This window comes from Rhinolophus sinicus, chromosome 3 (genome assembly GCF_057876585.1).
Source record: "Rhinolophus sinicus isolate RSI-liver-muscle chromosome 3, RSI-T2T, whole genome shotgun sequence".
Taxonomy (NCBI): Eukaryota; Metazoa; Chordata; class Mammalia; order Chiroptera; family Rhinolophidae; genus Rhinolophus; species Rhinolophus sinicus.
In genome coordinates, this window is record NC_142503.1 from 87644618 (window position 1) to 87671453 (window position 26836).

Below are 26836 nucleotides of genomic sequence, written 5' to 3' on the forward strand. Positions count from 1 at the left end.
CTTCCTCGCTGAGTCACTGCACATAAATCCTGACATAAGATAAAGGGTATCAGAAGTTGTTCCAGAATCTTTCAGTTGCCCTAGTTTAGTGTTTATTTTCATATCTTTGATTAAGCAGTTTCAATGTTTATTTATTGCTGACCTTAAATTATTTAAAATCTCTGAGCCTCTTTTTTGCATCTCTAATATGGGGATAGTAACACCTATCTTTTAAGGCCGTGATAGGGATTTAATGAGATAAGGTAGGTAAAACACTTAATGTACTATTTATAAGTGGTATTCAGCTATTACCAATTCTAGTATTTTGTGTGGAAATTTCTCCAGGAGCATTCTGAAACACATTGCTGGTAGAGTGGGTCAAAGTCACAGAATAAGTCTACAACAGTGCAGCCTGTATCTCTGTAAATTTCAGATACTTCGAGACAAAAGCCAATAATGGCATGTAATCCAAGAGTCTCAGGATTTAGCAACTGCTGCTTGCACATGCAGTCACATCTTATTAAACCCAAATGTCAAGAGCAGCCAGCTAACCCTCCTTTGACTGGCTTCTGGTTGACTCAAGGAAGCCCAGTCCTTTACAGAGCCCCACGGCGGGTGCTCACATATGTTCACAGTTATTCCTCACCACTGCTCGCTGAGCGCAGACTCTCAGCTTTCTGTCCCTTCATGTCCACAGAGTTGCTGATCCCAGCCTGCCACTCTGCTCTGATGGGCGCTGCTGCTGCTAGTGAGGAGGGAAGGGTCCCACGCCAGATGTCATTTTAAAAATGGAGCAAAACCTCTGCACCACAAGGCCTAAGATCCTCACTGTTGTTTTTGGGAAATGGGGAGAGCTTTCTTTTTAATTTGTTTTGCGCTGAGCTGGGGTAGGTATAGCAATTCTGTGGCTGCTGATAAGAGTTGCGTCCGTTGCGGTTGGTGGCACCAAGACTCCACAGCAGCCAGGCCCAATAATAGGCATAGGTGCTGAAAAAGCTGGAAAACCACCGCCTCCAGCAAGACGAATCAGAAATATGTCCCCTGAGCCTCAAGGTCAGGGAACCGGACGGCCATCACATCTGATGGCCACCAAATGAAGAGAATGCTTCTTTTCTTTATAGTGTGTATGTGGTGTGCGCGTAGGTGCATGCGTGTGTGTGTGTGTGTGTGTGTGTGTGTGTGTGTGTGTGTGTATGTGTGTAGGCAGGGGTGGAGGTGGATTTGGGTAGAGGGGTGGGGAACCAGGAAAAGTGAAAAGGACTCATAGTGAGTTTACCAGAGTCAAAAGAGTTCCAGAATTTTAACATATTTTCGGTTAACACAGAACACTTTGCTCTTTAGGACAAACGCACGCTGTCAGTCTCCTCCGGTGGCAGTGAGTTCTGGAACTCACTATAACCATAATCGTCCATCCCTTCAAATTCAAGCCCTGTTGCCTGGTTTTAGAGCAGTAAAACACTCATAAAGTAATTACTATTTAAAAGCACAAGTAACTACCACAACTTCAGCATCTAAGGAAGTAGCATAATTTCTCTCTGGAGCAAATAGCCTTTTATTTAGCAAAGATGAGGCCCCCAGGCATGGTTTGGAAGGAGGCATTGAAACAAAGAGATAACTAAGCCAATTGGCATAAAAAATAAGCAAGGATTTTCAGGGGAGAAGAGCAGAGAAAGGAGGAGAAGGGAGCAGGAGAAACAAGGGATTAAGCCACAGAGTGGAAGGCTGTCCGTCTCAGGGAGGGCCACACGTCAGACATCACCCATGGCTAGCGTGAGTTGTGTTCCCTTTTGACCGGGAAATCAAGGCAAAGAGCCTGTGTTCCAAATTTGAGTAACTACCGGTAGAATGCAGAGCGAATAGCGTAGCCCTAGGATGGACTAGGAGAGAGAGACTGAGACCTTTACTACAAAAAGGAGTAACCAGAGGGACAGCCTTTGGGGCTTCACAGAACTATTTATTTATGAGGAGTCTGGATTTCCATTCACCATGATATGGGGGCGTGTCAGCCAATTATATATAATTCTCAGAGAACAAAGTGACCCCAACTGATGTTTGGATAACAACTGGTATTTGCAAGTACCCCCCACCCCCCTGCAATCTGACTTTCACCCACCTTCAGCCCATCAGACACAGTTGTGTATTTCCAAATCCCACTACATTTCTAGGTTTTTGCCCCCTAAGGAGGCTCCTCAGATCCCAAATAAATCACTGGATGCAAATGGCTAAATGGGAGGAAAGGGTGTAATTGATACAGAGAACAAGCAAAACTCATGGGGTGTAATCATAAATCAAATTTATTTTGTCTCCCTCAAATGCATGATAAAAATTTTTAGGGTACCAAACACAATCTTTATTCAGAAAGACCAGCCCATAAAATGTCAACACTCTAAGCTTGATTTGATGTGAAATCTCCCTCCAGCAGTTAAGTCCCACTTGGGGAAGTGCTGGAGAACACAGATGTTGGGGGCTGGAGTCCTCTCATCCTCCTTCCTTGCTAGAATCTATTTCTGCCCTTCCTGGGTTGGAACAGAGTAGGGGAAGAAGGGGAGTTAAGGGGGAGCAGAAAAGTTCTCACATGACTGAAACTGTCTCATGCATTTATGGTCTGTGGTCCAGCTTTGGTTCAAGTTAAGCTTTGGTTCTTTGGAGAACCCCATTGCTGAGGACCTTTCATCTGAAGATCCGTTGACCTAGGCAAAGTTATCTCCATTATGGAGATTGCTTACTCCATCTGCAGCCCCCAGATATATGGCAATATCTGTAGCTTCTCTCTACCTGGGCCTGTTTGCCCCTCCAGGAAGTCTCACTGGACAGGGCCATAGCTGAACCCACATTCATTTTTAGTTATGCAACTCACTTCTGCCCCTGGGAAACACTCATCCATTTTTCCCCTTGACCAACTCTGAGAATGTAGACTGCCTCATGCAGCCACTTATTTTTTGACATATTCATTAGCTCATTAAGTTTTAAGTGAGAGTCAGACAACAGCCCATGTGTTCTCGGCAGTTCTGTTGAAATCCTGATCCCTAGGCTTGAGATGAATGGCAGATGCCCCCCACCCTTCCAGACTGGGAGAATGCAAAGGTTGCATAGCACAGCTCTCTTCAGGGAAAACTTCTTCCCCAAGTCCTCTGAGTCCAGGTGTTTTTATGCCTTCTATTTAAATGAAAAGTCTAAGAGATGTCTCACCAATTCTTGTTACCAACTCTGAAGTTTCTGCATGGAAATATAAAACCATTTGGATTGTAGCATGTTGACTTCATGCTCTAGCTAAGATGTTTGCTCAGAAGCCCTACTGCTCTATTTGTAATCTAACTTTCATTACCCACGCATCATGGTGGTTTATGTCTGAATTCCAACAATATGATGGTTCAAGTCTTTTTTTCCCTTAGGAAACTCTTCAACCCCAATGACAATAAGTGGGGAGAAATGGTTAAGGGGAGGAAGAATATTTTCTTGGTCCATATCCCAGAAGCATTTGAGGCTCAGTGCCTGCCTCACTAAGCCTCCCGGTTACGATTAAGAACTGTGTGATGGGTTCTCTTTTTTCATTTTTGGTGGAAGGACAGAACATACTGAAAATATATTAAGATTTTTTTTGTCCAGTTGATTTTTAAAATTTGTTCCTAAGTATGGTGTCATGAACCTTACATGTTAGGATCTAGCAGAGTTTGGACAAATATTGTAAATCTATGTAAGGTCAGAGCATACTTCCCGTCTTCTCATTGTCCTACCTGGAAAATATACCTTGATTCTCATTTGGATGGATCTTTTCTTATATTACATAGTGGACTTTATTCTGAAGTTTGGAATTCAATATGATGCTTGACATAGAACTTGTATTCTGAAAGATGTGTGAGTTACATCAAATTACAGGTTTATCTTGTGCAGTGTGATACATGGAGATATGATTGCTGGTTTTTGTTGCCTATAGTGAAGAACCATGAAAAGTACACTTAGAAATAGGGCCCGTGGTTTTGAGAATAAGTGTCATTGAGATGTAGCTATCCTTCTAAATTGGCCTATTAGGTTGAGATTAATGAGGAATGTGATGTGTGTGTGCACATACCATTCACTCACCTACTCACCCAATCATTTCTAGTGAGGTAACAGAGAGAAAACAAAAGAAGTGGCCATAAGGGAAAAGAAGTGGACATACGGTACAGAAAACCTTGTGCTCCATTCAGCTGTGCCAATTAGTAATGAGCATAATAGTCACGTAATATTTTTTTTAAAGGTCAGGCAGCACAGAGAAAACAAAAGAAGTGGCCCTAAGGGAAAAGAAGGGAACAACAGGCACAGATAACCTCCTGCTCCACTCCTCTGTGCTAATTAGTGATGAACATAATATTCTTCTTCTTCTCTTTTTAAAGGCCAGGCCGTACAGTTTAGTAAAACAAAACAAGATGCTAAACAGAAACTTCCCTGTCATTTACTTGGAGCCTGAAGCCTTGGTTAGTTTTACCTCCACTTATTAGCCATATGATCCTAGGTAACTTATAACTTCTTGGAACCTCATGTGTCTGCATCCATGAAATGGAGTCAAACCTATCTATTGTGTTGAACTCTCGTTTAAAGGATATACTATTCATGAAGTTCTCTGTAAACTGCACCGTGGGACCCTGGTGTGAGGTACCATGGCTAGGTGACATCAGAGACAACTGCAGATGTGGAGATATGACACTGGCATGTCAGGGTCTTGAATCAGGTTTTCAATTTCAATTTGAGTGTGTACCCACCGGCTGTATTGACACAGCACAAAGCCAAGGGCAGATTGGACAATGATTTGTTTAATTTGATTGATGTGGACTGCAAAATGGGCTGTTCAGTTTGCAAAGTGTCTGGGCTGTAATGATCTGATATTGGCTGTCTACATTCATCAAACTAAGTGGATAATTAGCAAAACACCATTTGACTTTGTGATGTATGGACGGTAACTATGGCTGTTTCTCAATTAAAAGTCTCATCCAAAGTTGACTTTGGTTGTCACGTCTGTGCAGACAACTTCCACATTTGTTTGTAGCTCCAGCTCTGAATGCTTTCGTAAAAGACTATTCTATTTTTCCAAAAGTCACCAGGCATCTTCTGCAGTCTCTCCCTGATGCAATTTTCCTCCCAAATCTCCCCTCCTTCTGTAATCCTCATTTCATCCAGTCTCAAACTCTCAGGGTTAACTCTGACTCCTCCCTCCCCCACACTTTTCACATTTCCTCAGACGCCAGATTCTATCAATTCTCTCTATGAAATATCTTGACCTCTTTCTCCTCCTCTGTAGTTCTCCAGCGCTGTTATCCTACGACTTCATCAAGGCCCAGCCTATGATTGTAGAAACCCTGTAATTGGCCTCCCCTTCTGAGTATGGCCTCACTCCAATCCATCCAGTACATTCATGCTCTCATCTTGCTTTTTCTCTGCTCCAAAATCCCCTGGGGGAGTCTCACTGCCTAAGGAATGGTGCCCGTATTCTCCCTGGCATTCTTAGCACAGCAAGGCCTGGCTCTCACCTGTCTTTCCAACTTTTATCTTTTGCCACTCCCCTCCATGCACAGTAATGAGCGATCGATGCCTCATTCCCTGCATAGACTCATGACCTCCCAGATGCTGTTTTATGCTCACACAGGTCTCTTCTCCAGAAGATTGAAATAGCACGTCCTCACTCCCTCCTGCAGACTCCTGTATGGAAAGACTCTTTCCCCAATCTGCACTCCACTGCATGTTAACAGGATTTGCCCTACTTTCTCCTCTCTAGACTATAGGTTCCTTCCAGGCAGGATTTGTGCCAGAATCATTTCTGTATTCAACAGGGTCCACCTAGCTTGCTCTAATAGCTGCTCCTTAAATAACTATTGAACAGGGGAATGTCTGTAAAGGGAGCAAGCTTTCCAATATATTTGTTTCTTACTTTCTTGTGTGGGAAGCAAATTCTTACTTGAATATTGTAAACTTAAGTGCTGGAATATTTTCCTTTGAGACTACACAACATGCTCCCATGGCTTTCTTCTTTCTGATAATGTGGGTCCTTTATCAGTGGCTTGTGACACTAATTATAGAGAAAAGGAAAGGAAATTCTAGAAAGTAGTTCATTGAAGAGAAAAATGAACACGAAAATTCTAACTATAAATGGAATAAACAAAACGTTTGCTGAGAAAGACATCGTGAAAAGCTGTGTTCCTCTAGGGCAATGCTGTTTTTAAGAGGAATAATAATAATTTAGAAAGGAACATCTTGGAATATTATAGGAGACACTGAACTTTTAAGAACTATAGAATAATCAAATCATTCAGAAATTGGGCCCAGATTTTTCCTAGAATTTTGTAGCACATTGGATTTGAATAGAGAGGTAAAAATGGCTGTTGGACTGGAGAAAAGGACTAATGGAGACAAATTACAGGAATGGTAATGGTTTCACCCTGAGGATAGATGGATGGTGTTTAAAAGACTGTCTTGTTATACAGATGGTGAACTACTGTTGTAACTCTCCATCACACTGGGGGAACACATTGAAAGAGAATATGGGCAAAACCAAGCAGTGCATTTTGATGCAAAGGATGAGGGGAAGGATGGAGTAAGACTCCAGGATGGAGGCAGGATTTCATTTGCACACATTTCATAAAATAACGTAAGGTAAACATTTAATGGTTTATTTTTAGGTTCATCAAAAGAACCGAAAGTCATTAAAATGTTCCCGCACCAGGAGAACTGAGTCAGAGCTTTCTGATGGTACAATGTGATCAGTGACTGAAAGAGATGCTGATGAAGATTGATGCTCATTATATTAGTTTACACAGTAGCTGTTAGGTTAAATGCTGTTGGGATGAAAACCAATATTAACTGTTAAATATTCATAAAAGTTCAGATGTAATTCTGCCTAAAGCCAAGAGGATGAGCGCTATGTAGAGCCATTATATGCCTCAAATTTTCCAGAATATCTATGAATTGAAGTAACTTTGCTATTTTGAATACATGCGTAAAGGTAAAACTAAAGTGTTGTGACTAAGGTCACAACTCAAAAAAAAAAATAAAAACAAACAAACAAAAAACAACTTTGTTGGACTTTTGGTGGAGAATTATCTGGAGATTATAATTATCTGGCCTATTGAGGTCCATTCTTTTTGGGGAATTGATTCTACTGTAACTGATTTTACTAACTTACAGAGATACTTTGTAAACTAAGAGTGGGTTTGTTAGCCTTAATAAGGCCAAATTTAATTTCAGGGTCTTCACTGTCTGTCTTATTAAATGCCTGGGCTCAAGTTAAAAAGAAAATCAAAAGACCCAGGGGAAGATAATATAAAGGTCAACATCTCCTTCCCATCCCCACTTTTAGTTGCTTTACCCAAGGTCACCATGACCTCCAGATTTAGATCCATTGGCCAATTTTCAATTATATCTTACTTGACTTCTTAGCAGTATATGACACATTTGACATTACCTCCTCCTTGACCTATTTTCCTCATTTGTCTTTCAAAATGCTTGTTTTCCTCCTACCTCGTTGGCTGATCTTCCCCAGTCTCCTTTGCTGGATCATCCTCTTCTCCACAGACTTGAAACATTAGTGGGTCCCACAGCTCAGGCCTTAGACCCCTTCTCTAGTTATACCCACTGCATTTCCATGACTCAAAATCTTCTGTTGGCTGATGGCTCTGAGATTTATCTAGCTCTAGCCCCATCCTCTTCCTGAACTCCCGACTAGTATAAGCAACTGACAACCCCACGTCACCACTTGGATCTGTTAAGAATAGACATACCAAATAATATGTCCCAAGCACAACTCCTAATCCTCCTTCCTAAACCTGTTTCTGCCACAGACATCTTCAGATCAGCAAATGGCAACTCTAATCTTCTAATTAGCTAGGCCAAAATCATGACTGTCATATTTGACTCCTTTTCCCCACCCCATTCCCATTCAGTCCCGCAGTAAACAAATGTCAGCGTCACCTTCAAAATATATGCAGAACTGTGCTTATCTCACTCCTCCTCCATCGTTACCCTGTGTCTGCTCTGGCTCCAGTACAGCCTTTCCTTACACAGCAGCTATAATTACCCTTTAAAAAGTAAATAAGATTATGTCACTGCTCAACTCAAAATCCTTCAATGGCCTCCATCTCACCCTGTGTAAAAGCCAACGTTCTTACTTACAAGGGCCTTCAGGACCCAACATAGCCTGGATCCCCATTACTCCTCTGGTTTCAACTCTCATTGTCCTTCTCTGTCACTCTGTGCCTCTTATACTCCAGGAATGCTCCTTTCTCAGAACCTTTTAATATGCTTTTTTTTCCTGCTTGGAACACTCTTGCCTGAGATATTTGTATACTTGTATCTCATTCCTTGATCAAGTCTTTGTCCCACCAACACCCTTTTCAGGGAGGCCTGCCATGACTAGCCTAATTAAAAGTCCAATCCTCCCTACCCCCAGCACTCACTGCCTCCTGTCTCTGCCTTATTTTTCTCTACAAGATTGATTGCTATGACACTGTATATATTTAACTTGTTTACTTGCATTGCCAATCTCCCTACCAGAATAGGCGCTCCATGGAATGTGGACTTCTGTATGTTTTGTTCACTCAATCTGGTGAACAGATTGAGTACCTAGCACAGTGCCTGGCATATATAGAGCACTCAATCAGTATTTATTTAAATGAGGAAATGAGTAAGTATTTGGAAGAAGATAGGGAGGGACCACTCTCCCTGAGGCATTTTGTTTTGACCTCTAGGGCACTTTGATCCAACCTTGCACAGATTTTAGTTATACTGAATGCTTTTTTGTCTCTTCTCCAAGAAATAAATACAACATCTTTTGTGTGTTTTTTTTAAATCTAGATCATTAGGTGTATTACTGACAGAGATGATTGGCAAATATTAAATCTGACAATATTGGCATGATTAATGAAGAGAAGTACATAATTATGCCTGCTATATATGTTCAACATGTGCCAGAAACTGTGTTTATCATGGGTGTTAGAAAAGAAGTGAGGATTTCTTTTCAAAGATCTGACAATATGCCATTCAATAGAAAGACCACGTAGAAAATATTCACTCATACGCCCATTGTGTAGCCCCAGAGAATATCCTCATATCTCTATAACAATGCTTAATTATGAGTTTGCACCTTTGTCTTCCCATTTAGACTGTGAGTTCCTCAAGTGTAGGATCCCTGTTAATTTCTGTTATACAAGTTATAACATAGTCTCTGGGACATATACCATGGTATATTATTGGAACTGATACAGTTTGCAATTGACGTACTCCCTGTATTGGGTCCTTGGCTGTGGAATAAGCACTTATCATGGCGGGGAAGGTTAAATGGAACCCTCTGAGACTCCCACCCCTCCATGGCCAAGAATGTAAATCAAAATTAATATCACATCTTGGGGCAAGAATGGGGATTAGTGCTATTATTAAAGACCTGCAAGGGTACTCTCCATCACATCTCCATGTAATTCCCCAGTCTGGGTGGATCCTAGAGAAAGGGAAACACAAATTGCTGCTGCTGTACTGGTCACATCTTCATGGCTGGAGGATATTACTTAAGCCTTAGGAACATGGTATGTGAGTATGACCATCGATTTGACAAAACAATTCTTTTTTATTTCAACCAGAAAAGAGGATTAGAAATAATTCATATTTATGTGGAATGAATAATAATATCTATTTAAAGTTTAGTCCCAGGGCTATGTTAGATCTCTTACTTTCTGTCATAATATAATCTGAAGACATCTGAATTACCTGGACATCCTACAGGTTATGACATTGATCTATCATATTAATGACTTTGTGTTGTTTTGGCAGGACAAGCAAGAGGTTGCTAGATGCTCTCCAGAGGTTGAGAAATAAACTCTATGAAGTTTCAGGGACCTACAGCTTTAGTAAAGTTTTTTAGAAGTCCAATGGTCAGAGGCATACCAGGATGTGCCCTCCAAAGTAAGAGACAAGTTACTGCAACTTGCATCCCCTACAACAAAGAAAGAAATATAGCAGCCAGTAGACTGTTTGGTTCTAGAGGAAGCACATTCCGTAGGAGTCCTGCTCTGGCCTATATACTGGGTGACAGAGGAGCTGCCAGCTTTGAGTGGGCCCTGGAGCAGGAAAGGGCTGTGTGATGCAAGCAGCATTACTATTTGGGTCATATGATTTAGCTACCAGAATTGGAGGTGTTAGTGGTGAGAAAAGATTCAGTGTGGAGTTTTTGGCAAGACCCAGAGGAAGAATCCCAATACAGGCCCCTAGCATTCCGGAGCAAAGTCATGCTACCCCAGCAGAGGACTACACAGCTGTTTGGGGGAACAGCTCCTGGCACATTATGGGGTCCTGGTAGAAACAGGTCTCTTAATTATATGATACCAAATGCATTATTAGGTCATAGGAGTCCAGCAGTGGTACATCTTAAGATGGAAAAAGTGCATCTAGGATTGAGCCCAAGCAGAACCAGAGGTATGAATAAGCTGCATGAGCAGGTGGCCCAGATCTACTGTCACCTGTCATGATTACACCAGCATCCCTCTCCCAGCTCACATTTATGGCCACATAGGGGAGGTCCCTTAGGACCATCTCAAAGAGGAGGCAAAAAACTGAACTTGATTTACAGAGGAGTCATCTCAGTATATCAGTGTAAACAAAGCACGGACAGTGGCTATATTACAGCTCTACTAAAGGTTGCTTTGCAAGACAACGATGGATGAAAATCTTCCTGATGAGCAAAGTCACAAGTGATGTACCCAGTCATCCACTATGTGGGGAAGGACAAGTGGCCAATGGTCTTGTCAGCTGCTCAGGGACCTGGAAGGCAAAGAACTGGAAGACTGGAGCCAAGGAGGCCCAGGGTAGAGGCATGTGGATGGACATATGGGAATAGGCCCCAAGTGTGAAGATTTTTATGTTACATATTCACACACACCAGAAAGCATCCACCAGGCCATCCAACAGGCCTCAATAACCAAATAGATACAATGACTCACTAGTTGATGTCATCATTGGCCACCAAAGAAACGGCTCAATGGGCATGAGTGGAATGACTATGGAGGCAGAGATGGAGGCTACTCATAGGCCCCTGAGCAGGGGCTCCCAGTTATCAAGTCCTATCTAGCTACTGTTTCTTCGATTGTCCAAGCTGCCAGGAACAGAGATCAACATTGAACACCTGATATGGCACTGCATTCCTCAAGGAGACCAGCCAGTTGGAGGCAAGTGTTCTACATTCGGCCCCTTCTGTGCTGGAGCTGTCAGTGGTTTGTCTTCTCAGAGACAGATACTTGTTTCGGGTATGGGTTTGCCTTTCCTTGCCTCCAGGCCTCACCCAGCACCACTCTTCAGGGGCTGCTGGAATGCTTGATCCATAGACATGGAATCCCACACAACATAGCCTCTGACCACGAAATACCTTCACAGTGAAGGAATTGCAGGTATGTGCTGTGGACCACTGGTCATGTCACATACTTCACCATTCAGAAGGCATTGGTCTCACAGAGCTTGAAAACTGAAGGCCCACCTGAAGTGCCAGCTTGGAGGAAATATTTTGCAAGGAAAAAAATGCCTCCATCCCATATGCATTATATGCAGCAAATCAGAGACCTTTGTATGGCACTATGTGCTTAATAGGAAGAGTAATGGATCCTGGGGCCAAGCAGTGGAAGCAGGAGTGACTCCACGAACCATCACACTCAGTGACTCGCCTGGGGAGTGTGGGCTTCATAGGGTTAGAGGTCCTACACCCCAAAAGGGGCACACTGTTGCTAAGGGACAAAGCAAGGATCCCACTGAGCCATGAGCTATGGTTGCTCTTGGGACTTTGAACTCCCCATGTTTCAAGACAAGGAGGTAAGGAAAAAGCTATGGACTTGGCAGGGCAGTTGCCCCTAACCAGCCGGTGGAAGTGACTGCTTTTGTAGAATGGAGGGAGGGAGGAATACACATGGAACTCAATTTCCTTTTGCACCTCTTGGCACTTCCTTGCCCCGTTATAACTGTAGATGGACACGTGCAGTGACGCGGCCTTGAAAGAGTATGATTACCAGCTGCTCAGATCCCTCAGGAACAAAGGTCTGGGTCACACCATCAGGTAAACCACCAAGATCTGTACACGTGACAGCTGAGGGTGTGGGGAAATTAGAATGAAGAGTGGTGGAGGGACACGGGAAGCACTTATGGTCGCCCCAAGTTCAAAGGCAGCAACAGCAGCTGTAATTTTTCCCATTAACCTCCTTCTCAGTTTCCTCTCAGGGAGAGAGGCCCATGAGCGCTGGAGGGGTTGCTCCAGTACAGAAAGTTGTTGCTGACTTTCATTTTTGCTTTCGTTGTTTTTTGCCAATGTCATTATTAGTTGTCACAGAGTTTTATTTCTATCTTATAGTTGATAACATTTTCCTACATTTTCTAACGTTTTTACATATACTTCAGTTAGTTTTACTTGCCTTAAAACTTTTAAGCTTCAAATTAAGCCTATAAGAAGTATGTATAATTGCCATAAATACTTTAATGTCGCTTATTAAATTCAAAAGAGGCAATTTGTCTAACCTCAGGCGTTGTAGAAATTGTAAGCCCAATTTTAAAATGATTAAGTAAATATCAGAAACTAATACCATTCTTAAAAACAGTTACTACTTGTCTTTCATTGCCAGTATCAACATTATAAACGGTAGCTGTGATTTTCAGGTGATTGCTGCAGGCTTTCTTATTCATCAGTTACAGGGATTATGTGAAACCCAAATTCAGCTGAAACATAATGGAGTTTGTATATGCAACTGACAATTTACGTTTGTGCAGTTTTTTACCAACTGTTTTTTTATAATATGCATATTATATATGTACATATAGTATAATATATCATTGGGGATGCACTGAAAATTGACTTAATTAAGGCAGGTATCATATTTTTCCTGTCAAAAATGGAAGCTCAGAGAGCTGTGGTGATTTATCTTACTCCCACAGTGTAAGTTGCCTTTTGAACCACCTGGTTCCAAATTCCATTCTCCCAATACTTGAAGTGACTTTCTCTTAAAGTAGCAGCCATGAAGTTTCCCAGGCAAAACACACAGTCAAGTCTTAATTCTTTCATTTATAATTTTCAGTGATTTTCCATACTGTTAAGAAAACTGTACCATGCCCTTGACATTTTTCCACGGTAAGCATTAGCTGTTCCTCCAGTGGCTGTACTCAACCCCTGTCCATCTTGATGTTTCCCACTTTTAAAAATTATTGTTAATTATCCAAAAGATAGATAAACTGGAGAAATAGGGAAAGAAGCAAATAACATTAACTTTCAAATCTATGCTCCGAAGGAAAAGAAATGGTTTCCCGCACATATCTGGGCTGTGTTCTGTGATAAGCAGCAGACCAGTGTTTAGCTTCATGTTGTTTTTCTGAAGCCCCTTTATTTATTTTTCATTAATCGGTCTCCCTTGTGTGCCTGGTGCTCAGTAATCTTCTCATCTCTAACATGATCTATACTATAATCCATTGCTTCTCCTTCCATGCATTTTAACGAAGCAATTTTTGCCTCCTTTACATAACTGCTGTCCCGGTTTTATGCTACAGGATCACTATTTATTGCCACATCATTGAAAGTACATCTTTAAAGGAATACCTCAAAATGGGATAGACACAGATTTTGATTATATTTTTATTTTTTTTAAAGAGGGCTTTGGGAATTCAGCAGCATTTTCATCATTTCGTTTTTGGTAGATACTCAGGATTGAAAATAGATATCCCCTGGACACCAATCCAAGTGGAAAAAACATTGGCAGTCAGAATCTGCCCACCACGGCCGCTGGCCCCCTCTGTTCCCTTCATGCCCCATCACTTGGCTGGGTGCTCTGAATTCCTGCCCCCTGCCCTGGGCTGCCCTCCTGGGAAGGCTTCTGTAGCTGCAGAGCCCTAGAAGAACCGTACAGGAAGTGTTTGCCTGTGGCTGTTGTTTGGGTTTTTTCTTCCTGCTAGCATGTCTCGCTCCTCTGTTTCCTGGCCACTGGCCTGCACTTGGACCTTCTGCTCTGCTCTGCCCACTGGTGTTTGACATTCCAGGCCTGTTTGTCTGCCTGGCGCCTGACCCTTGCTCTCTGTGTGAGGTCTGATTCACGGCCTGGCTCAGACTCTGGTGTCCTGGCTAATGTCCCTCTCCTGGCTGTTCTCAGGGAGCCAGGGTACTTCTCAGTCCGGACTTTTGCTGCCACATCTTGCCTTAGCCTGCACTTGTTGCTGGTCTCTTCCTCCCTTCCCCATCCTGCCTTTGATTTCTGGGTTACCAGAAATCAACAATCAGCGATTCAGTGCCTAGTGTGTGTTGCTGATACCGAGATAAACAAGACATAGACTCTGCCTACACCAACTAGAGGATTAATAGACCCCAAAATGGGCAGACCTAGATTTTGTGGGACCTGGAGCTTGTACAGCTTTGAGGGCCCTCATCAAGAAAAAGAATGCAAAATTCTGAATACAGATTTAGGAAAGGGCTTGGAAGGGGATTATGTGAGCAAGGGCCCTGAAGCTTCACGAACTCCACAGTAAATTCACGTCTGTGGAGACATAATTTTTGAAAGGGGTCAAATCCTCAGGTAGAAATATGCAAGGAATATTATGAGGGCCCCAAGGGTTGCTTCCTGGGACTGGGTACTATTTAACTAGGCGAAGGAGTGGGGGAGGAGAAAGAGATACACAGAGCATTCCAGGCAGAATGTCCAGCACAGAGGTGGAAATAACAACAGTGAGTCCTGGGCACTTCCAGCGAGTGGCTCTGTTTTGCTGGCATGTGAAGGATGTAACAGGTGGAATGAAACAGTGAGAATGGAGAAGGAAGTCAGAACTAAAGCCTTGTCTGCGCCACAACAAGAGCCTGGGATTTCATCCCATTGCTTAGATTCTCTTCTCAGACAAAGCACTCTGGCAGGAAAGTATGCAAGGATGGATATCCGCTAGGAGATGTGGCAGTTGTTCAGGCAGGAGGTGACAGTTATGAGCTAAAGTCATAACAGCGGGAACAGAAAGAAGAGATGGGTCAAAGCATATGTAGAGGATTAGATGTCAGGCTGATGAAGAGTAAGGAGGAACCCCTGGGCTCTCTAACTGGGGTGCGTGAGTGGATGATACGACTATCAGATGAAAAATGGAGCAGAGAAGAAAGATGGTTTAAAGGGAGACAAGATGTTTAGTTTTAGGGCAACTCAGTGGAGGCGTTCTTTGAGAAAAATGATCTCTGAGTCTGAGGCTGAGGAAGAAAAATGGGCGCTAGGTTCAGATTAAAGAAGCATCAGCGTATAGGTAGTAATTGAATTCAAAGGAATGAATGAGCTAACCCAGGGAGGTGTGGAGAGAAAGAAATGCAAGAAACAAGGATGGGAAGCTGGGAAGGGAGCTTGGAAAGGTGTTGGAACAAACCATTGGAAGTCCGGAGAGGCCAGTGTCACAGCAATCAAAAGGGTAAAAAATGTCAACATACAAATGCTAGAGTCTTGCAACAAAAAGACTGGAAAGGTGCATTGGGTGTGTTAATAGGAAGTAATTGGAGGTGAGGATAAGAGTAATGATGGGAATAAGCCAGATTTCAATAGGTTGAGGTTGAGGATTTCAATATATGTGTGTGTGTGTGTGTATATATATATATATATATATATATATATATATATATATATATAATATTTATAGATGAGAGATAGCTGAGTGTTTTTCTTTTTAAGATGGGAGATACTGGAGTGTTTACATAGCCAGAGAGGTTAAATATTCAAAAGATGGGATGGGATGTGGGGCGGAACAAGGTTATCTGTGACCCTGTTGGCCTGTTTTTCCCTAGGAATTCCTACTCCTCATCCTATTGCTCCATCTAGAAGATAAAATTGAAGGGTGAGTAGCATAGATCTAGCTGATTGGTCTTCACATCTTTTATGTTTTCTGTCAGCTTTGAGGTTCAGTGATTGATTTATCGATGGCCCAAAGAAATATACGTACATTTGTTGGCCTACAGTGGTCTTGAATCAGGTTACCATGGAATGAGACCAGGGGAAAGGATAAAATGAGGTGGAAAGGAATTATCCTTACCCTCCAACATCCCTCTCCTTTCTGTAATCTTCGTGCTCTCACTGACTTGCCTGGCACAGATCTGTTTGCTTAAAAGGAAATAGCATTCTTCTGGGGACTAAAAAGATCAGGGAATGGTTAGTTTGCTCTTGCTTCTGGAAACCTGTGATTTAGGCCATTACTAAAACTCCTAGTTCCCATCCTGGAGTCAAAGGAGATTGAAAGCTGAGTCCCAGACTCCACCTCAAAGCTGTGAAATAGATCCCGTTTGGAGCAGCTGAGAACAGAGAAAAGTTAGGCACTGACAATAACCTGACAAGGCTTTATAAACCAGAACATACCTTACAAATGCCAGTTATTACCATCCTTTCTCAAAGCTGTTTTGCAGAAATATTTGCCTGAAAACCCCATAGTACTCAAAATAAAGCAACAGTAATTCAGAGGCAATTGTATTCCTTTTAAAAACATATGTTTCATTGCAGTATAGGAAGCTAAACCTCATTTTCTGCTTAATGCCCACTTGACAGACTTGGTGGAATAAAATGTCTGCTTCCATCTTTCAGGTACTGTGGAAGTGGGTGCTGAAGCAGGACTGTTATGGAGTAACCACAGCACAGAATGAAAAACACTTTGCCGCATGCCGCCTCGACGGCTGTGCGAATGATAAACATCCAATAAACGCCACAGCACCAAAACCCAATTAATGTTAGTGTTAAAAAGATGTTCACCCATTTCAGGGAGAAAAAAAAACACTACATAGTTATAATCAGGGGAATGATGAGCTATGGGCAAATAAAAAAGAAAAAAACCATTAGGATTCATGGTGGGTAATACATTTACCATTAGTGCTCAGAGATGCACTGAAATTAAAACAGGAACACTAAAAAAAAGAGAAAGAAGGCAAACAGGAACATTGTCTTGTGTGATCCGACTTTCAGAGACAAGAGAATCCAAACCCCGTCATTCTTTCCCAGACCCCGTCATCCATATCTCACTTATTGATACCTGAATATATACTAAGATGACTTTATTTCTCCAACTTAAGGCTTTGCTCCTGGTTAAAATACAAATTCCTGGAAAAGGGAGCATTTAAAATTTCTCATCATTGTGCCCAAGAATGAATGAGTTTCTGTTTTATTCTGTGAAATGGGAGGATTTGGTTCCTAAGTAGGGGTGGGAAGGAGAGAGGAGAGGCAAGGGGCAGCCTTGATTCTCTTCACGGTTTGCTTAGGACCAGGGTAGCCTGAGGTATTACGGCACAGGTAGTGGCAATTTATCCAATGCCCATCCTTTTCTGTGGTATCAGAGTCTCAATTTTCACTTTGGGTAAGCATATATCCAGTGAAAGACTCTGTTTCTAAATTTCTTCCCATCGTACTCCTTGCAGCTGGGGGTGACTAATAAGATGGAAGCAATTGTTTAGCAGAACTTCCAAGAACACTCCTTAAAAAAGGGACAGGCCTCTGAGAAGCATGTATGTCGCCTTCCCACCTCCTTTATCCTTCTTTCTGCTAGGAATGCAGCTCTGATGCTTACAAAGGGCTGGTACTCCAGCAACAGTCTGGTAAGTATGAGAATTAGGGGACAGCACTGTCAGAATAGAGAGCTGAAAGGAACCTGGGTTCCCATACCAGCCGTGGACTGTTCACCTTTGGATTTCTTATTACATGAGGAAGAAATATATGTTAGTTAAACCACTCTTTTTTCAGGTGTCTGCTACTCACAGTCGAACTCAATTCCTAACTGATGCAGACGTAGATACATTTTGTAGTAAACACACACAGACACACACGCACACACAAAATAAAAAAAATTTAGAAACCCTGAGCACAGTTCTGGACCCCACAACCAAAGGTGGATATGAACAACTTGGTAAACTTTCAGAGGTGAACCCTGCCTCCACACACACACAAATGCTTTTTCTTATCCAAATACATTTATCAGGCATGTGATTACCTGTAGTATTCTACTGAGTTTCATGATAGAAATATTTCTTGTTTTCAAGTAGCTCACAATCTGTGATAGGCTACGCAGATGCAGTCATGGTGAAATATTTGAAAAACAGTAGCTGCAAAGACAAGTTAAAAAGACTAGACATATTTGGAGAGACTATAAAAAGTGATATAGAATGTCTATCCAAAAGGATTATTGCACAAAGGATTTTGACCTGGCAGTTCACATATCATGTGAGAATAAACAAAAGTACCGTAGAAATAGGAATGATACTGATACTGAAAGGATATTACTAAGCGAAATGGGAGTTTAGAGGTGAATTTACCAAAAAGCCAATGAAGCTTACCCTTCAGCGCCCTTCATTTGCATGGGCCCCTTCCAAGGTCTTAGGAGATATGCTAGACATATGCTCACATGTTTTGTTTTTCTGAATTTTGCAAAAGTAATACATTTCAACAATGACCAGTTCAGATCACTGTTTCTTTCCTGTTGGACTTTCCCTGTGTCACACTTCCTCTTGTGTTGGATGGTGGCAGAACAACTGAGGCACCTGTGGGATCCAAACAAAAGGAAGTTGAGCTAAGGATGCCCTCAGTTTTCATTTAGTGGAACATAGATACCTCATATAAGAGGAATCATACTCTTTGTATTCTTTTTGTGCCGTCTTATTTCACTTAGCGTGTCATCAGGGTTCATTCATGTTGTAGCATGTGTCCGACTCTCCTTCCTTTTTAATGCTGCATCATACTCTTCTGTATGGATATTCCACATCTTGCTCATCTATTCATTTTTTGATGGATTTAGGTTGCTTCTACCTTTTAGTTTTATGAACAATGCTGCTGCAAACATGGATTGCAAATATCTCTTAAAGACCCTGCGTTCAATTCTTTCGGCTATACTGATGTGTAAAATTTGAAGTGGAGGATTAGGGTCTCATTGACGCCTAGTTAAAATAGAAGTTCTGGCCTATAAGGAATTTAAAAAAATAGTGCATATATGCAATTATAAACACACCACACATATTGTCTTTTTCTTTTTTGATGGGAATTGCACAACATAGAATCTATCAGAATTTCTGTACTTGTAGATACAAACCGACAGCAGTACTACAAAACATTGATGATTTCTATGTGTGAAGAAGTCACATTTTATGCATCCCAGTTATCAAAAAAATATTTTTGATCAACCATGCTAGAGGACAGACTGATTTATCTTTCTATTTTCCCTATATGAAATGTTATAAAATCATTCCTATGAAGAGGTGATCAAATACTTTGCAACCAAAAGGTGTAGAAAACAAGTGTGAGAGAGGTGGGTCTGGCAATTAATGAATTAATTGTATTTTCCTGGATTTTGTGGTGTTCATGGTCTTGTCAGTTTTAAAAAGCCTTGTGATATGTTATAACTTTTTATCTCGCTCTAAATATATATTCACAGTCTTACCCAATTTTGTATGTGTAATGTGCTCATTTTCTTAAAGAGGACCCCTAAATTGTATATATTTTGGGTCCTACAAAACCTGGATCTGCCCCTGTGGGGCTGTCACAGACCTTCTCAGTGCCTTGGCTCAGGAGGTCTCAGCATCTTTACCTCCTTCCCTCTAGATATCCCAGCTTCTTGTGTCCTGGTGCCTTGCGTAGGAAATGTCCATACAGGGTATTCAGGCCCAGATTGAACAAAACCTATCGCATTGATGGGCACTCAGTCATGAGGTGGTAAGAGCTGACCAAGTGGACTCCTCTTGGGCCATCCACCAGAGTGATCAATGGGGGAGGGTTCTGGGCACAGGTTTGAGAGGTTCATGCCTAACTGAAGGTTGGGCAGTTGGTGGTAATGACGTGGCTCCCAGGAGCTTCTGTGAACTCATAGTTCCTTTCAATTTTTGGGCAACTTCCTCAGGATAGGTTCTCAGGCTCCTTCACTAACTCTCCCTCCACACCCGCTGCCCAACATACCTGATTTCTTTTTGGTCTGGAGAAAATCCTACCTCTTTCTCTGAGTTTTTATCAGAGGTACTCCTTCTCTTCTGAACATTTTATTTTTTTCTGTGGTTCTTTACACATAGATTTTAATGACCTCTCAAAAATAGACCCTGGGGTCCTTAGCAGCCAAAAATTGAATTCTCATTTCCAGGGGTGGCAGGAGGAGATGTTAATCTTCAAGTCCTCCCAGGGGAATAAGAGAAAACATTTATATTCTATCCCCTTAAAGCAGCAATGCAAGGGAAGACATACCGCACTTAAGTCGCCATATTAAAAGAGCCTCACTATTCACACCCTGGTACCTAAGTCATAAGGATTAACAGAACTTAGAGTTGTAAGTGAGCTTAATGATCCTCTCATCAACCCCTGTATTTTACAGATGAAGGGCGGAAAATGCCTAGAGGGTAAATGATGCCGCTAAGGTCACTGCCCTGGGAGCCACAGAGCCAGCCAGGCTCCACTCCAGGCCTTGTAGTCCCCAGTCCAGTGTGGTTTTTCTCTGTCACCTTCATGTTAGGTGTGGCAGAAAGGTTTAGATAGAGTTGTGGAATGCCATATTAATGCTATTTTGCAAAAATGGATTTAGACATTTCTGCTGGAGGTTTAAACAAATTGAGTAAGTTCTCATTCATTTGAGTTGGCTTGTGTCTGGCCTGCCTGGAGGCTTCCGAAAAGGCTAAATTGTCAAGATCCCTTTAGCCTTCGTAGTGTATAATTTTCATTCTGTGTCCCCTTAGCAAGAATGTCGTTGGGCGGCCAGTTGGCTCAATTGGTTAGAGTGCAGTGCTCATAACACCCAGGACGCTGGTTTGATTCCCACATGGGCCAGTGAGCTGCGCCCTCCACAACTAGATTGAAAACAATGACTTGACTTGGAGCTGACGGGTCCTGGAAAAACACACTGTTCCCCAATAAAAATAAAAAAAAAAAAGAATTTCCTGAGGCATCTTCTATAAACAGAGCATTATATCGTGTACACAGAATAACAGAATGGAAGACAAAGTGGAATGTAAAACACGGAGCTCTCTGATGCAGGCAGACCCCTGCCATTCAGGTGCCCAAACTAAAGCGCTGGCTCTCCAAGGTATAAACTGTCCATGGTCAGTATGTGGGGACAGAGACAGGAGTGCAGTTTCCAGGCTCTCGGCCTCACGTGGAAAGGTGCTGGCTTGGGTAGTAAATGGCCATCAACTGTGATTGGATGGCCATCAGCTGTGGCTAGTTGGCTGTCAGCTGTAACTAGTGAGCCATTGGCCACTAATATAACTGCTGTGGCTACACTAGCAGCGAATGGTAGCTGGCAAGGGCGGATTGCGGTTAGCATGGCAGATTGCAGTTGGCAAGTGAGGTTGGTTGCCAGAGAAGCTGACGGCAGGTTGCGGATCATGTGGCTCCCGCATCCTGTGTCTCCAACCTAGCCACTAGCGATAATATAGTGGTGTGACTCCCCTATCTATGGCTCCGTGGGTGTTCCTTTTTGGCCTCACCATATCCTGCATTCTTATGCAGGGAGCGGGAGCTGAGACCCCAAATGACACCCTGCATGACACAGTGACTGAGTAAAATCCTCATTGGCCAACGCCACTATGTTCTCTGCAGTGAAGGTGAGCTAAATACCAAGTACAGTGGGTTTGATTCAGCTGGAAATGAGGGTACGTGGTAGTTGTGAATTCTTGCTATTATTGTTTAAAACTCCTGCTGATGAGTGCAAGAGCTAATTGTTATTCCTGTTCCTGCTGTACTGGGAAGAGATGTTCAGTTTCCCTGGCCTGTTCATGAACAGTCATATATGTAAAACAAAAACAAACAAAACACACACATACACACACACACAAACACACGAGAGCCCTCTGGGAGCTTAATATCCAGTTCGGGAGCAAACACCCTCCCACTGCCCCACACAAAAATACAGACACATTTAACAATAGTACATGGCAGTTATCAAAATTATAATACAGAGAACTGAATGCCATAGTGTGGGGACACAGCCCCAGAGTACAGTTTCCAAGCTCTCGGCCTCACATGGGGGGATGCTGGCTGGGGTAGTAGATGGCCATCAGCTGTGACTAGTTGGCCATCGGCTGTTACAGGTTAGCCATTAGCCACTGATATAACTGCCGCGGCTAAGCTAACAAGGTGGTGGTGTAATGTGGTGGTGTAGTGGAGTGGTATGGTGGAGTGTGGATTACGGATTGCAGAGAGGCGGATTGCAGCTAGCAAGTGAGGATGGTTGGCAGAGACAAGTGGACTGCAGGTTGCAGATCGTGCAGCTCCTGCCTCCTGTGTCTCCAACCCAGCCGCCAGCGAAAATATAGTGGTCTGACTCCCCTATCTATGGCTCCGTGGGTGTTCCTTTTTGGCCTCACCATATCCTGCCTTCTTATGTGGGGAGCGGGACTAGAGACCCCACATGACACCCCGCATGACACATAGCATCTGTGTAGGCAAAAATGCTCAATGGACCAAATTTTTCTCCTTAAATTGAAATGTGTGTTAAGATTGTCTTATAGATTTTTAAGAGTCATACGCCATTATTTCAAGTGTTTTCCAAGTTAGGGTACTGTCATGCTGGGTCTTAGCTCCCGCTCCCCACACAAGAAAGCAGGTTATGGTGAGGCCTAAAAGGAACAACAATGGATATGGATAAGGGGTTCATACCACTACAGTCTCACTGGCGGCTCTTGGCCTCATGTGGAAAGGTGCTGGCTCGGATAGTAAATGGCTATTGACTGTGATTGGACGGCCATCAGCTGTGACGAGTTGGCCATCAGCTGTAGCCAGTGAGCCATGAGACACTAATATAACTGCCATGGCTGGGCTAGCAGGCGCAGATTGCAGCTGGCAAGAGAATTGGTTGGTTGACAGAGAAGCGGATGGCAGATTGCAGCTCCTGTTTTCTGTGTCTCCAACCCAGTCGCCAGCGAGAATGTAGTGGTATGAATCCCCTATCTATGACTCTGTGGGTGTTCCTTTTTGGCCTCACCATGTCCTGCATTCTTGTGTGGCGAGAGGGAGCTGAGACCCTGCATGACACTGATATCCCTCCACTCTCTTACTTTCCCTTGTCCCCATTTAAACTTCTGGGAGGTTCTGGACACCTTAGATTCTCATCAGATGGGGTTATGTGTGTGTGTCTGCTGTGGGGTAGGTGGGGAGGAGGGGTAGGTAGGAGGAAGCTGATGTGAGAAGAGATTTGGGTGAATTCCAGAGAGAGGGTCTATGCACCTTCTTCTGTACTAGAGTCCCAGGAAGGTGATAAAACCCTTGAAAGAAAAGAAACAATTTGAGACCAAAACGGCCCTGTAACTTTAAGACAGAGTCCTAAGGAAGCTGAAAGACCAGAGAGGGAATGTCTGCACAGTATCCAGGCCTGTAGGGTACGGACAGCTTTGTAGGTTCCTGTAGGTTTTCATGTCCGAATCAAGCAGAGAATCACAAAGTGGTTACAATGCCTACATGTGTGGCATGGAAATGAAAGATGGAGTCAGGTGGGGGATGTGTCATCCATCCTGCAAAGACTGCAACCAAGGCCCAGATACCTCCCTTCCTGAAACTTGTCATGACATTGACCTTTTGAAACTTAGATACAACCATAGGGCAAGGGGCAGAGTCTCCAACTGACAAAAGAACTTGCTGCTGTCTGGAGAGGATTAGGCCTTCTAAATAAGAATTAAATTTTACTACAGAAGCGTACAGTTTTCTTTCTGGCAGCCCTGAATTTATTCACCGAGATTCATAGCCATTATACAAGTTTATTTTTCTTCCTAAACTATGTCTTAAATAATTACTCTTGTTTTTGTTTGAACTGTTGAAGTTTCACAGGCAGGATTCAGATAAAATTTCACACAATATTCCTAAAACTGCTTGACTCTCTGTGGTTGACTCTCAACTAATTTTCTGGTAACTGTACAGAGTTTGGAAATGTCAGTCTAAAAATTTGACACAAGGCTTGGCAGAAATAAAGCCTTTAGCAAAACCCACTGGAGCTATTCTTCAAATGACTGGAGTCTCTGCTGGAAACATATCTGGGCAGCTTGTGGTGGGTCCTGGATATGTTGAGACTCTCCTGGAATTTACAAAATGTGAAACTGGAATTTCTCAATGCAGTGTTAGCTAAACCCTTGTGCACTGAAAGCAGAACCATCTCAGTAAAAGGCAAAAAATGAAGGAATAGAATATGTCCTCAGTCAAAGCTCCCCAGCTCCCTATTTGCTGGAGGCAAGGAAGGTGAAGGGAGAATGAGGGAGTGACAAGAGGCCAAGTGCTATAAAACCACCTAAAACTGTATGGCCAGGAAGCTTCTGGGTGGCTGGCGTTAGCTGAGAAGTGAGGATGGGAAGACCACTTCAAGAGTGCAGATTGAATGCTTTATAGGCAAAAAAGTAAAGAGGTCTGTGAACCTCCATTGGCACTTAGGCAGGTGATCAGAAAAGGAGACAGAAAGAAAGGAAACATCAGGGTTTCTACCCCATTTAAATCTTGCACAGTAACTAGAGTCTTCCCCCTTTCTAAAAGGTTGAAGTAAAATCCACATAAAATTAACCATTTTAAAGTGTACAATTCAGTAGCACGTGGTACATTCATGATGTACAATACAACCACTTCCTGTACCTTATTCCAAAGCATATTCATCCCCCCAAAAGATAACCCTGTGCCCAATAAGTGGTCAGTCCTCATTCCCCTCTCACCCTAATCCCCGACAACCACCAATCTGCTTTCTGTTCCTATGGATGTACATTTTTCTGGGTATTTCATATAAATGGAATCATGTAATAGGTAACCTTTTGCATCGGGCTTCTTCTATTTAGTATAATGTTTTTGAGGTTCATCCGCATTGTAGCATTAGACTAGTTGTCCTTTGATATACTACTTCTGATGGACCACAGGAAAAGTAAAATTTAATCATATGTGAATATCACAGCTTAGGGAAGAGGAGACTTAAGGTCCAATTTATTTCCCCAAGTACACGCCTTCCTCTGTTGAAGTCTTCATTCTCATCTGAAATGGGTGTGGATGGTTTTTGTCCATCCAGTCTCCGAGACCCTGGGAACAGCTCCTGATTTTGTGTAGGGAATGGTCTTTCCCCGACACAATCGTTGGAGCTCAGGTAATGCTGATCCAACCTCCTCTTTCTGGAGTGGGCGTGGCCTTAGGTTGTCCAATAAGGACTTTCAAGATGGACACATATTCCAGTTGCAGGAGTCCCTCTTGGAACCACAGAAATGTGTTTCTTTTCTCTTGGACGTGAAGCTGAAAGGTGCTAGGCTGCTAAGTGTCTCCATGTGGAGCCAAGCCAATATAAAAGGAAGCAGAGGGAAAAGAAGTTGTGAGAGCTGAATCCTGGGGACATTGTTGAGCCACTTTGTGCAGCCATGTTTAATTCGTTACAAGCCTTTTTTTTCCTTATGGCAGTTTGAATTGGATTTCTGTCACACGCTGTCCCTGCAAGGCGTGAACTGACCACACTCACCTAGGGCTGGGGCAATATGGTTGAGAGCATTCTATTCCAACACTCAGGAAAAACCTCAGTGATTTTTGAAGTCAGCACCTCCATATTCTGTGTCTTCTCAGCTCACCGGGGTAGTGCTTTACTCTGTCACAGAAGTCGTGGGAAAGTACAATACTATTGGAAGTTTTGATATTTACCAGCCTATGTATTTATATCTATATCTTCAATCTTAGGTATTTTTTAGTGTAAGTTTATATGAAAGAGAAAAAAATTCTAAACTTCTTTCTCTTTAGTTTCATGACATTAGCTCCTTGATAGAGATACTCTTTGGTTCAATAAATTGAAGGATAGAATTTCATTCAATAGCAAAGGAAAAAATGTGGGTCATTTTACCAATAAAAACCAGGAGGAATAACATTTTTTATCATCAAGGTCTTTCTGACACAAGTTGTCATAAATACTGCAGGTAGATAAAAATAGCCTTCAAAAATTAGAGTGGCTTTTTCCCTCAGTCTTTTTCGATTCTCACGTTTCACACTAATAGTTGGAAACTTTTCATATTCCTTAAAAATATTCTGCTTTCCAACATGACTCAAAGTTTTAAGATACACTATCAAGTCAAGTTTGGTAACAAATAAAAAGGAGATGTTTCCCTTCACTTTTCTCTTTTGCTTTAACTTAAAAATTATAGAGGAATAGTCCTAAGGGCATATTCTTTTAGTCAAGGATTTCTTTTTTTATTGCAGAGATTCACCTCATCTTTGGACCTCTTGTGTGAAGAGCACCAGAAATTGAAGGGCCTCATCAAATGGTATCTTGGCATGCAGAAGTTAATGAATCAATTTCTTTCAAAATTTAGATTTCATACATTTAAAAAACTCTAAATAATCTAGCTGTATATTTTTACAGGTTGAGTTGTGTCTCTCAAATATGTATGTTGAAATCCTAATTCCTACCACCTTAGAATGAGAACTTATTTGGAAATAGAGTCATTGCACGTATAATTAGTTAAGATGAAGTTGTATTGTGGTAGGATAGACCCCTCATCTAACATAACTGGTGTCCTTATAAGAAGACAGCCATGTGAAGACAGTGACACGTGGTGAGAATACCTTCTGACAATCAAGGCAGACAATGGAATTATGCAACTATAACCCAAGGAACACCAAAGATTGCTAGCAAACCAGCAGAAGCTATAGAGAGGTAAGCAAGGATTACCTTACAGGTTTCAGGGGGAGCATTCGCCCTGCTGACACCTTGATTTCAGACTTCTGGCTTCCAGAACTATGATGCAATGAATTGCTGTTGTTTAAGTCACCCAGTTTGCCCTGTTATGGCAGGGCTAGGAAACCAATACATAATTATATTTTTATATAATTATATTTTATATAATATTTTTTGAACAATGACAGAAAGGATACCATTAATAAGACCCCTATCTCCGTATCAAGAGGCCTCAAGCTCTTTGCCA

The 26836-nt window shown here is 42.3% G+C and overlaps 1 long non-coding RNA gene across 1 annotated transcript in view; it reads left to right on the top strand.

The window, feature by feature from the left end:
* The window catches only part of LOC141570664 (uncharacterized), a 63370-nt gene extending 36779 nt beyond the window's left edge, over window positions 1-26591 (top strand). The window contains exon 3 of the long non-coding RNA XR_012494954.2: window positions 26112-26591. This is a non-coding gene — a long non-coding RNA (uncharacterized LOC141570664). The remainder of the gene's footprint in view (window positions 1-26111) is intronic.
* The last annotated feature ends 245 nt before the right edge of the window (window positions 26592-26836 follow it).